We start from the raw sequence: 11,637 nt of genomic DNA, 5'->3' as shown, positions 1-11,637 counted from the left end.
GCTCCCCGTGGCTGCATAGATCCCAGAGCCCTTTCATTCCCCTCCACGCAGCTCCAGCACCCAGGCTGGGGCAGGGAATTAAAGGGCTGAGAGCTCTTCGCAGCGGCAGGAGCTCCGGGCCCTTTAAATCCTGGCTCCAGCCGGGGAAGGCTCAGGATCCCCACAGCCATGGGAGCTCCGCGACCTTTAAATCCACGCTCGAACCCAGCTGCCAGAGCTGCGGGGGGGATTTAAAGGCCCTGGGGCTCCCAGCCACAGCCGATGCTACAGGACCTTTCAATCTTGAGAGGCCCCGCCCCTTCCGGTTGAGGCCACGCCCCCTCAGTACTCCGGCAGTACCGGGAAGTCCTGGAAGTTACTTTCACCCTTGACTTAATCATTCCTTTACCTGTGTTCACCTTGTGCGCCGGTGACTCCCCCGAGCCGCAGTCGCATTCCACCTCGAAGGGGGTGAACAAAGAGAGGCCACCATGCTCATCGGGGTGTCTCACAAACAGTTGGGTTTTGGGTTCGGGTTCCGGCGTGTCCATCAACGGCTGGGCCGAAGGGCTCCCCTCGGTCGCTCCCTCCTCCTCCTCGGCACTGTCGCTGATGTAGCGCTTTCTCCTCGGATGGTCAAAGACCCTCGGGGCGAAGACAGAGTCCGAAGTTCTCACGGGGGTGGTGAAAGAGTCCAGGTTTTCTCTCCGCAGCCTTCCCACGAGTTCTAAACCATGTGTCCTTGGTGAGAGATGGCCTCGTCCGTCCAGCACTGGGACTTAGGAGGTGATGGTGCTGCACCCTGATTGGCAGAGGGCCCTGCGAGGAGTTCTTAGTGGGGTCAAACAGCCCACTCCCGGAGGGGTCACCCTGCCCCAGAACTCGCCCTGATTGGTCAGAATCCCCTCTTGGGGTGGTCCTGTCAGGACAAAACCGATCCTAATTGGTCGAGGGCAGTGAGAGGAGTTCTTAGAGGGGTCACAAGACACACGTCGGGATAGGTCACCCTCCCACCCCAGAGCTCGCCCTGATTGGTCAAATCTCCTCTTGGGGTGGTCCTTCCAGGAGGAAACCCATCCTGACTGGTAGAGGGTGGTGGGAGGAGTTCTTAGAGGGGTCACATGACACACCTGGCTTCCAGTCATGTGGCCGCCTTGACCACGAAGTAATACCCCCATGGGGCAGGACTTCCGGTGACAGGTGGGAGGGACTAAGGGGTCATGGGGCAGGGTTGGGGTTTGATTTACGGTGGGGCCTGTCTACTGCAGCCAGGTGTTGACTATGTGCAGGCCCATCCGGAGCCAGAGTCCATATCTGCGCCGGAGGTCGAAGCCGGGTGGTCGAAATTGCCGTTGTCGGGGAAGATCACGAGGAGGAGTAGGCAGGGCTGGAGCGGGTGGCTGGAGGGCCTGGAGCGAGGCTAGAGAAAGGCAAGGAGAATACTGAGCCGGGGTTCAGAACCCAAATCTGGAGCCAAGAAGGGTCACGTTAAAGTCATAGCCAGAGACCGGAGTCAAGAGTCCAGCCAGAGTCAACAGCGAGAAACCGGAGGGCAGGGCAGGGCAGGGCAGGGCAGGGGGTACATGCGGGAGGGAATGTGGATGACTTACTGGAGCCTGGAGACCCCTCATCGGGGGACTCCCTTCCTAGCAATAACAGAAGGACAGCGGGATGACAAAGATGTCTCTGAGCCTGGGCTCCAAGCCAAGGGGAGCTCCCATCCAGGTTGTGTGCCAGGACCCTGTCACCCTCCCTGTTCATTTCACACTCTCAGACCCCCTAGCCGGAGGGGAGAATAAAGGGGCAGAAGCGAAGGTGCCCCTGGGGGAAAGGCTCTAGGCCAGGACCCAGTCCACTTCCCAGATCTACACCCAGGATTGTGTGACCAGGCCCACAGCCCTTCCTCTGCATTTCAGTTCCCACCTGCCAGACGGGGAGGCTGCTCCCCTGCCCCAGGGTGTTTGGGGGGAGTTTCCTTCCTGGCTGGGAAGGGCTCAGATACCGGGTGGGTGGATTGGGCCCCGGCTGGGGGATGGTCGGATGGGCACAGGGTGTTACTAGTCCCCAACGCCCCAGTCCTCCTCCCTTTCCCCTGGGTCTCCCCTCACCTCCAAAGAGGGAGCCTCGAAACACAGGGCTCCCAGACCCCACGGAGGAGCTGCTGGACCCGCAGGAGAATACGGAGCTGGTGCTGTCACTGAACTCCTGCTCTGGGCTGGGAGGAGGCGCCACAAGTGCCAGGCTGGGGCTGGCGGGAGGCTTCTGAGGCGTGATGGGGGACGAATCCTCCTCCTCCTCCTCCTCCTCTTCTTCCTCCTCCTCCTCACCCCACCACACCTGGGCGCTGGGGGTGTCTGCACCAGGGAGGGAAGGAGAAAGTTTAATCCCTTCTGCTGCTGGGGGGATGCAGTGGACAGAGAAGGCTCCATGTTTCCCCTTTCTCTGTAAGGAGCTCCATGGCAGACAGGGCCCCCCCCTGCCCCTCCCAGAGACGCCCTCAGCCCCATCAGCCTCAGGGCCCCGTGGCAGTCAGCCCCCCCCCAACATGATCAGGGGAGGCCAGAGCTCCCCGACTCCACCCAGCATCCCCTGCCTTGGGGTGTGGCTGTGCTACCCCCACTGGTGTCAGTGGGGCTCATGTGGCTCAGTCCCGGTGCCTTGGCGAGCCCATGGGCACAGGGTGTTACTAGTCCCCCACCGCCCCAGTCCTCCTCCCTTTCTCATGGGTCTCCCCTCACCTCCAAAGAGGGAGCCTCGAAACACAGGGCTCCCAGACCCCACGGAGGAGCTGCTGGACCCGCAGGAGAATACGGAGCTGGTGCTGTCAGTGAACTCCTGCTCTGGCCTGGGAGGAGGCGCCACAAGTGCCAGGCTGGGGCTGGCGGGAGGCTTCTGAGGCGTGATGGGGGACGAATCCTCCTCCTCCTCCTCCTCCTCTTCTTCCTCCTCCTCCTCACCCCACCACACCTGGGCGCTGGGGGTGTCTGCACCAGGGAGGGAAGGAGAAAGTTTAATCCCTTCTGCTGCTGGGGGGATGCAGTGGACAGAGAAGGCTCCATGTTTCCCCTTTCTCTGTAAGGAGCCCCATGGCAGCCAGGGCCCCACCCTGCCCCTCCCAGAGACGCCCTCAGCCCCATCAGCCTCAGGGCCCCGTGGCAGTCAGCCCCCCGCAACATGATCAGGGGAGGCCAGAGCTCCCCGACTCCACCCAGCATCCCCTGCCTTGGGGTGTGGCTTTGCTACCCCCACTGGTGTCAGTGGGGCTCATGTGGCTCAGTCCCGGTGCCTTGGCGAGCCCATGGGCACAGGGTGTTACTAGTCCCCCACCACCCCAGTCTCCTCCCTTTCTCCTGGGTCTCCCCTCACCTCCAAAGAGGGAGCCTCGAAACACAGGGCTCCCAGACCCCATGGAGGAGCTGCTGGACCCGCAGGAGAATACGGAGCTGGTGCTGTCACTGAACTCCTGCTCTGGCCTGGGAGGAGGCGCCACAAGTGCCAGGCTGGGGCCGGCGGGAGGCTTCTGAGTCGCCAGGCTGGGGCCGGCGGGAGGCTTCTGAGTCGCCAGGCTGGGACCGGCGGGAGGCTTCTGAGTTGCCAGGCTGGGACCGGCGGGAGGCTTCTGAGTCGCCAGGCTGGGGCCGGCGGGAGGCTCCTCCGAGGCCAGGCTGGGACCGGCGGGAGGCTTCTGAGTCGCCAGGCTGGGGCTGGCGGGAGGCTTCTGAGTCGCCAGGCTGGGGCTGGCAGGAGGCTTCTGAGTCGCCAGGCTGGGGCTGGCGGGAGGCTTCTGAGTCGCCAGGCTGCGACTGGTGGGAGGCTTCTGAGTCGCCAGGCTGGGGCTGGCGGGAGGCTTCTGAGTCGCCAGGCTGGGGCCGGCGGGAGGCTTCTGAGTCGCCAAGGTGGGACCGGCGGGAGGCTTCTGAGTCTCCAGGCTGGGGCCGGCGGGAGGGTCCTCCGGGGCCAGGCTGGGGCCGGTGGGAGTTTCCTCCGGGGCCAGGCTGGGGCTGGCGGCAGGCTTCTGAGTCGCCAGGCTGGGGCCGGCGGGAGGCTTCTGAGTCGCCAGGCTGGGGCCGGCGGGAGGCTTCTGAGTCACCAGGCTGGGGCCGGTGGGAGGCTTCTGAGTCGCCAGGCTGGGGCCGGCGGGAGGCTTCTGAGTCACCAGGCTGGGGCTGGCGGGAGGCTTCTGAGTCGCCAGGCTGGGGCTGGCGGGAGGCTTCTGAGTCGCCAGGCTGGTGCTGGCGGGAGGCTTCTGAGTCGCCAGGCTGGGGCCCGCGGGAGGCTTCTGAGTCGCCAAGGTGGGACCGGCGGGAGGCTTCTGAGTCGCCAGGCTGGGGCCGGCGGGAGGCTCCTCCGGGGCCAGGCTGGGGCAGGCGGGAGTTTCCTCCGGGGCCAGGCTGGTGCTGTCGGGAGGCTTCTGAGTCGCCAGGCTGGGGCTGGCGGGAGGCTTCTGAGTCGCCAGGCTGGGGCCGGCGGGAGGCTTCTGAGTCGCCAGGCTGGGGCTGGCGGGAGTTTCCTCCGGGGCCAGGCTGGGGCCGGCGGGAGGCCCCTCAGCTGCCACGGTGGTTGGCGGCTCCTGCTGGGCCCTGGGGCGCAGCTCCTGGCTCCTTGGCTTCCTGCAGTGGAAGCCCCAGAGCTGCCGTCCCCGGCTCCTGCCCTCCCCTGGCTCTCTGCTCCACAGCTGAACCCGGGGCCACTTCCGTTTCGGCCCAGAAGGTGCCTCCGGGTCAGCTAGAGGAGCTGCTGTCTTCCGCCTCCTCCAGCATGCGAAGCAGCTCCTCCCTTTCCGCTGGCCACGAGCCTCTTCCCCGCCCGCGGGGACAGAGGGGCCGCTCTCCTCCTGGGCAGGCTGCCTGATCTTTGCTGCCGGCTCTGGAGCCCCGTGCCCGGCCTTCCTCCTCAGCATCCGCCTTATTCGCTCCATCCTGGAATGGAGTGGGGAGCAGCCATGAGTCTGGCTTCAAAGCAGCCTCTCATTAACGAGCCTGCCTGCTCCCCTGCCCACCTCCCCTCTGCTGAGGCAATTTTTCCTCCCGACACATCCCACCCCAAGGCACAGGAGCCCTCCACCTGGGGAACAAACCCTGACAAGGGACGGGCTGGGAGCCCCAGTGGTGGGATATTCCCACCACACAGGGGATGGCTCTGGAGAACTCCACTTACTTACTCTAGATCAGATGGAGCTGAATGACAGATGCTTGGGGTTGCTCCTCCCTTCACCCTCCTCGCTCTCCGCACCCAGGTGGCTGGAAATGGGTGCCACTCAATGCCCTGCCAGCAGGGCAAGGGGTAGACACCAGCGATCTAAACTGGCTGTGAAAACAATACAATGCCACTAGCGGAACGGTCCTGGGACACTCCATAGCTGTACCCGGGGCCACCTCCATTTGGGACCAGAAGGTGCCTCAGGGTCAGCTAGGGGAGCTGGGGGCTTCCTCCTCCTCCAGAAAGCCAGAGCTGGCAGTGCCAGCAGGACTTGATTCCCAGTCTCCCTGGCTCCGAGTGGGACCTGTTGTTCTGACTGACGGATTTGCTCCTTGTCCCCCATCCAAAGCCAATAACACACCTCTGGGTTGGCAGTCATGATTTAGACCTTCTCAGCACACTTCTGTCTCCCGCAGCCCTCAGCTGTTCCTTGGACTGAGGTGGCTTGGACGGTAACAGGAGTGGATATTGTTACTGGCTCACTGGGTGGTTCTAGCCAATGAGGGTCTCAGTCTAGCCTCAGAGGCCCACACCCCCAGACACTACAGGTCAGGGTGGACTGATTTAATTCCAAATGTTTTGTAGTTGTATTTTTGAGTTATTTTCCTAATGAGGGATTGATTCTCATGAAATTCTTAGTGGTGGCCGATGACAGAACACGGAGCAATGGTCTCAAGTTGCACTGTGGAAGGCTTAGCTTGGCTATTAGGAAACACTAGTTCACTAGGAGGGGGGTGAAGCCCTGGAATGGGTTCCCTAGGGAGGTGGTGGAATCTCCATCCTTACAAGTTTTTAAAGGTCAGCTTGACAAAGCCCTGGCTGGGATGATGAAGTTGGGGTTGGTCTTGCCTGCAGCAAGGGGTTGGACTAGATACCTCCTGAGTTCTGTTCCAACCCTAGTCTTCTATGAGGCTAGGAATTGGGATCCATTCAAACATGTTGACTTGCTGGTTTTGCAGGATACAGAAAAACAAAAAGGTTGACTGAACCATTTGTTTTCATTTCAAACAAACTGAGGTAAAGAAGTATCTCTAGTTTGTGCACTGAACTGATTGTTCCTGCTCATAACATCCTTCCAGATTTTAGAAGTAGTAGCTCACACCTCCTCCTCTCTAGCCTTTATTCATATATTACAAGAGGAAAAGAAGCCTTCATCCTTTTCGAACTCCCAATCAGTTTCTTACATTTGAATGAAGTAGCTGCATCAACTGGAATGAAGAAAATATTCTTTCTGCACCCGCAGAAGAGGCTAGTGCTGCCAAAATCTGGCTGAGTGTTTCAATAACTTCTGGACCCCCAGGTTCTTAGGCAATGACTTCCAACAGTTCAGTGCTTTGACTTCCTCTGACACTTGGCAGCAAACATGGACTTCTTCATATATGTAGTTATTTAAATTACTTTAATAGGCTGGAGCAACTAGAGGCCTTAACATCACTTGTCATCATTTCAAATTTTATACTGGATAAGTTTAAAAAAAAAAGCTTTTTCAATATAAATTTAAAAAACCCAGTTTGAATAAAAAAAATCTCAGGGCGGGGGGGGGGGGGGTTGTGAAAAAGCCACTGATTGGTCTTGCCCTTGATTTTAGAAGAACTACTTCATCTGAGAGAATCAGAAACTGCTTGTATTCTAGTCAAGGAGAGGAGGCAGCAAAATTCACCCTAGCAGTAATCTGTTGGGCCTTATTTGCTCAGTCTCAAACAAACAAGTGTGCAAAACTCTAGCTAGTCTCTTTTATGTAGGCCCAGCTAAGAGGTGGTGGGAGGGGCAGGAATGCTGTCTCCCTCCCGGATCCAGTAGCAATTGCACAGGATATTGCCACAAAACCTACATTTTACTGCCAAACTCTCTAAGCCAGTCCTCTCCTGCGCTTCCTGGTTTCTAAGTTTCAAATGCACAAAACCTTCCCCTTGACAGTCACTGCCCAGGTGGTGCAGCAGGCAGAGGAACCTGAGCAGTAACATTGTGACACCAGAGGTAACTCGGCCACCTGTCGCTCCCTGACTCCACTAACCCGGAGCATAAACCCGAAGCCTGAGCCCTGCCTTGGGCATCGCTCCCACGGAAACCTGCAGGTTCCTTTACTGACTTATGCAAATCACCTGTGGAGAGTTAGCACTGACTGGCTGAATTCACTCTCAAGTCACAATGCCCTTCAGCTTACAGCACGAATGGAAGGGGCACAGGGTGGAAATCAGGCTTTTCTGGTGGCCCGTTTTCCAACTGAGAAGAAGGGACAAGAGGGAAGGAGGAAGAGGGAAGCAAAATGGCCACATTCCAAACGCCCCCAGCGAGTCACAGGTTAATTCCAAGCCCAGAGGAAACCACTGTCGTCTGACTTTCTCTTTCACTTCGGCCATAGAATGTGCCTCAAAATAATTCCCATAGGAATTAGAGCAGGTTTTTAGTAAAACACCCAAGCTTGATTTTAAAAGAGGCCAGTTGTGGAAAATCCAGCACAACCCTCAGTGAATTGCTCCAAACTCTGAGGGTAAAAATGCTCCTCGCCTTCTTTCCAGTGTGTATTGGTCTAGCTTCAACTTCCAGCCATTGTCTGCTCATAACCTTTCTCTGGTAAAGCGAAGATGGAGGCTTGCTGCAGCAAGGCTCCAGGGCTCTGCGAGGTTCCCCTTGCCCTGTCCTGCCTGGCTGTTGGCAAGGGAGCTCTGTGAGGTCACAGACGTCTCACTCATAGAATCATAGACTATCAGGGTTGGAAGGGACCTCAGGAGGTATGTAGTCCAACCCCCTGCTCAAAGCAGGACCAATTCCCAACTAATTGTCTTTGCTCAATGGGCTGAGTTCCTGCCAAAAGCTTTTGTGAAGTCACTGCCACACCCACCTTTCCCTGGCAGGCCTGACCTCTGCCCCTGGTCAGCCCAGCTGGATGTTTGAGCTGCACCCCGGATCACCCCACTTGCTCATTATTGATTCTGGGGAGCAAGCAGGCTACCCAGTAAAACAGCGGAGTCTGTTCCGCACCCCACACTGAGTTTTTCATAGAGGCTGTGAAACAATTGTTGTGAAACAATTCAGTCTCCTAATGTGGCCTCTATTTCACGGGCTATGAAATTTCACACTCTTAGCACCCAATTAAGCCCAATTCCTTGTAATTCACTAAAAGGCACCTTCCCAACCAGTTATGATGGTAGGACACCAGGAAACAGAGACTCCACCTCTCCCCTGGGTAATTTCTTCCAGTGGCTAGTCTCCCTCACTGTCATCATTACATTGGAAATTGACAACCTCTGATAAGGGCCCAATTTATGACAATCTTTTAAATAATTTAAATAGAAGAGAAAAAATAACATTCAGTAGAACATGTTCACTGCCAAGCTTTTCAGCCAGTCGCACCACTGATGTGATAGCTAAGGCCCCGGAAGCAAAGCTAGCTGAAATACTAACCCAGCTTTGGGCAGCAGTAAAGGTGCAGAAAATATTGTCTTCCTTTCAGTTTATTCAAATCGTTCAGTTCAATCGACTAGTTTGTGGAAATTCAAGAAAGCCATTGGGAATTCACAAAACAGGCAAACTTGTTTTCCTCCCTCAATCTAGGGATAAAAACTAGGGCATAGATCTACTGGATCATCAATCTAGAAACATGTGGAGACAAGAATGTATCATTTCAGTTCACGAACCACACATCAAATTGCCTTTGTTTAAGAAATCTGTCAGTTTGAAATGCAAAACATTTTGATACAACTTCTTTCTTATGCTTCTCGTTCTAGCTCTGGCATGGCCTTGCTGTGTGACCAAAGAGAGGTCACTTCTTTTCTCTTTCCCTCGGTATCCTGGGGGATGGAGAAAGTTCTCTCAGCCCTAGCAGGGGAGAGATTGAGCAAGTCAGGCGCGTTAGGGCCCTCGTGCTCTAAAGGACAATGGGTGATTGTTGTGTGGGGCAAGAATCCTGACGGATTTGTTACTTGTCCCCCAACCAAAGCCAATAACACATCTCTGTATTTTCAGTCATGAGTTAGACCTTCTCAGCACCCCTCTGTCTCCCGCAGCCCTCAGCTGTTCCTTGGATTAGGGAGGCCTGGATGCTAAGAGAACTGGAATTATTTTACTGGCTTCCTGGGTGTTACTAGCCCATGAGGGTCTCAGTCTGGCCCCCGAGGCCCACACCCCTGACACTAAAGATCAGGATGGGTTGATTTCACTCAAAGTTTTTTGTATTTGCATTTTTGAATTATTTTCCTAATGAAAGATTGATTGTCATGAAATCTTAGAGCTGGCAGATGACAGAACAAGGAGCAATGCTCTCAAGTTGCAATGTGGAAGGCTTGGATATTAGCAAAACCTTTTTCCCTAGGAGGGTGGTGATGCCTTTGAATCTGCTAGGATAGAGTCCCCTATCTTGTATCTATATCTAGAGCCTATATTTTTTCTTACCTTCTACACAGATGACAATGTCTTTGAATCAAATCCACACAGATAAGACAAACGCACGAAGAGAATCTCCTCTACAGCAAGTGGCTCTTGGTCCTGAATGAGAGACCGCGAGCTGGAGGCTTGCTGCAGCAAGGCTACAGGGCTCTCCGAGGTTCCCCCTGCCCCGCATCCCTGTCCTGCCTGGCCGTTGGCAAGGGAGCTCTGTGAGGTCACAGACGCCTCATCATCTCTGCCCAATAGGCTGAGTTCCTGCCAAAGGCCTTTGTGAAGTCACTGCCACACCCACCTTTCCCTGGCAGGCCTGAGGTCTGCCCCTGGCCAGCCCAGCTGGGTGTTTGAGCTGCACCCCGGATCACCCCACTTGCTCATTACTGATTCTGGGGAGCAAGCAGGCCACCCAGTAAAACAGCAGAGTCTGTTCCGCACCCCACACTGAGCTTTTCATAGAAGTTGTGACACAATTCGATCTCCTAATCTAGCCTCTATTTCACAGGCTATGAAATTTCACACACTTTGCACCATATGAAGCCCAATTGCTTGTAAGTCACTAAAAGGCACCTTCCAGAATGACAGGCAGTTGTGACGTGAAGACACCATGAAACAGAGACTCCACCTCTCCCATGGGTAATTTGTTCCAGTGGCTAGTTTCCCTCACTGTCAAAAATGTGTGCCTACGTCTCATTTGAATTTCTCTGGCTTCAGCTGGCAACTGTTGGTTCATGTTGTCTTTGCTCAATGGGCTGAGTTCCTGCCAAAAGCTTTTGGGAAGCTTTTTTGGCTAGATTGAATTAGCCCTGCCCCATGAAATGCAGTCTTCCCGTCCTACTGGACCCCTCAGCCAGGAGAACCCAGTAGGGGCCTCCTAGCTGTTTGTCTGCCCGTCTGGGGACAGGACTTCCTCTCCGTGGGGATATCAGACGCACCTGCAGCGGCAATGCAGAAGTGAGTGCGCTGCATCAGCCCAGGATTGAGCTCAGGGCTTTGGCCTTGGCAGCTTCTGCTCCAGTCACGTCTCTGGGTGCCCGGACTCAGAGCTTCTGGCCCCCTGTGGCTGCAGCCAGTGCTGGGGCACCGGGCTCAGGACTTTCATGCCCCTCCCAACTCCTGCCGGCGCTCTGGGTGCCTGGGCTTGGGGCTTCTGCCTGGCATCTGCAGCGGGGGCTCTGGGCTTCCCTTGCAGTTCCTTCTGGGGCTCAGGGGTCCATTTCTCTGGATGCCCCGAAAATGGTAGGAGCCGAGGTGCTCCCAAGTAGTAGGTAGGAACTGAGATGCTGCCAACAGCAGGGACCCACCTGCACATCTGGGAACCTCCTCTAGCTTCAGAAAGGTTGCTGGCTGCTGCCCTTGGAGCCCAGCTCTGAAGGCAGCACACAAGTGAGGGTGACAATGCTGTGACCCCCCCACAACAACCTCTGAACTCCCCCATTCTCCCAGGTTGGTCGGGACCCCCATGGTTACAATACCAGGAAATGTCAGGTGGAAACATCTGAAATGGTGACGTCAGTCAATTTCAAGGCAAGAGGGTTTGTAAATTAGTCAAAGTGAGCCCTGAATTTGGTAGGGACGTGGCTATTATGGAGGCCCGAGCAGGTTTGCACTCCCAGTTCTCCTGAAAGGCTGTGGAGAATTCCTGCTGCCTGAGAAACTTCCCAGAACAAGCTACCAGGACTGGGGGGAAACGAAGGAAACCAACCAAAGCCTGAGCTAGGATGGAGAGCATTGATCCAAGCCGTGTTTGAACCCCTCCACCCCCACCTGCCTGCCCGCGGTGAAACGGACAGAGGGGCACTGATTTCTAGTTGTGAACTTGCTACAGACCGTGGGCTTCAGCACAAGCCGTACAGCCCATACTCTGAACTCTTGGATAAACAGCAAAGCTGGCTTTTCCGAAACCTTTCCCCCCAGTGCCCTGCATCCACTTGGGATTGTGCCCAGCAGAGGCTGGTGGAGGGGAGAGGAAGGTAGAGGAGGCCATACAAATGTTGTGGCGTCTGCACTACCCCACAGACACACACACACAGCAATCCAGGGCGTAATATCCAGGACAGTAAATTATTTGGCCATAAC

General features: G+C 56.2%; 1 long non-coding RNA gene across 1 annotated transcript; it reads right to left on the bottom strand.

Moving 5' to 3' along the window:
- Positions 1-4,443: 4,443 nt before the first annotated feature.
- LOC123368740 lies at positions 4,444-9,705 on the bottom strand. Its single transcript, XR_006578875.1, has 3 exons — positions 9,571-9,705; positions 5,141-5,286; positions 4,444-4,898 (listed from the first exon to the last, which is right to left on the bottom strand). It is a non-coding gene; the product is annotated as an uncharacterized LOC123368740 (long non-coding RNA).
- Between the last annotated feature and the right edge of the window lie 1,932 nt (positions 9,706-11,637).

The sequence above is a fragment of the Mauremys mutica genome, chromosome 4 (genome assembly GCF_020497125.1).
Source record: "Mauremys mutica isolate MM-2020 ecotype Southern chromosome 4, ASM2049712v1, whole genome shotgun sequence".
NCBI classification, from domain to species: Eukaryota; Metazoa; Chordata; order Testudines; family Geoemydidae; genus Mauremys; species Mauremys mutica.
Note: the sequence above shows the minus strand (reverse complement) of the source record. Positions and strands in the feature narration are given on the sequence as shown.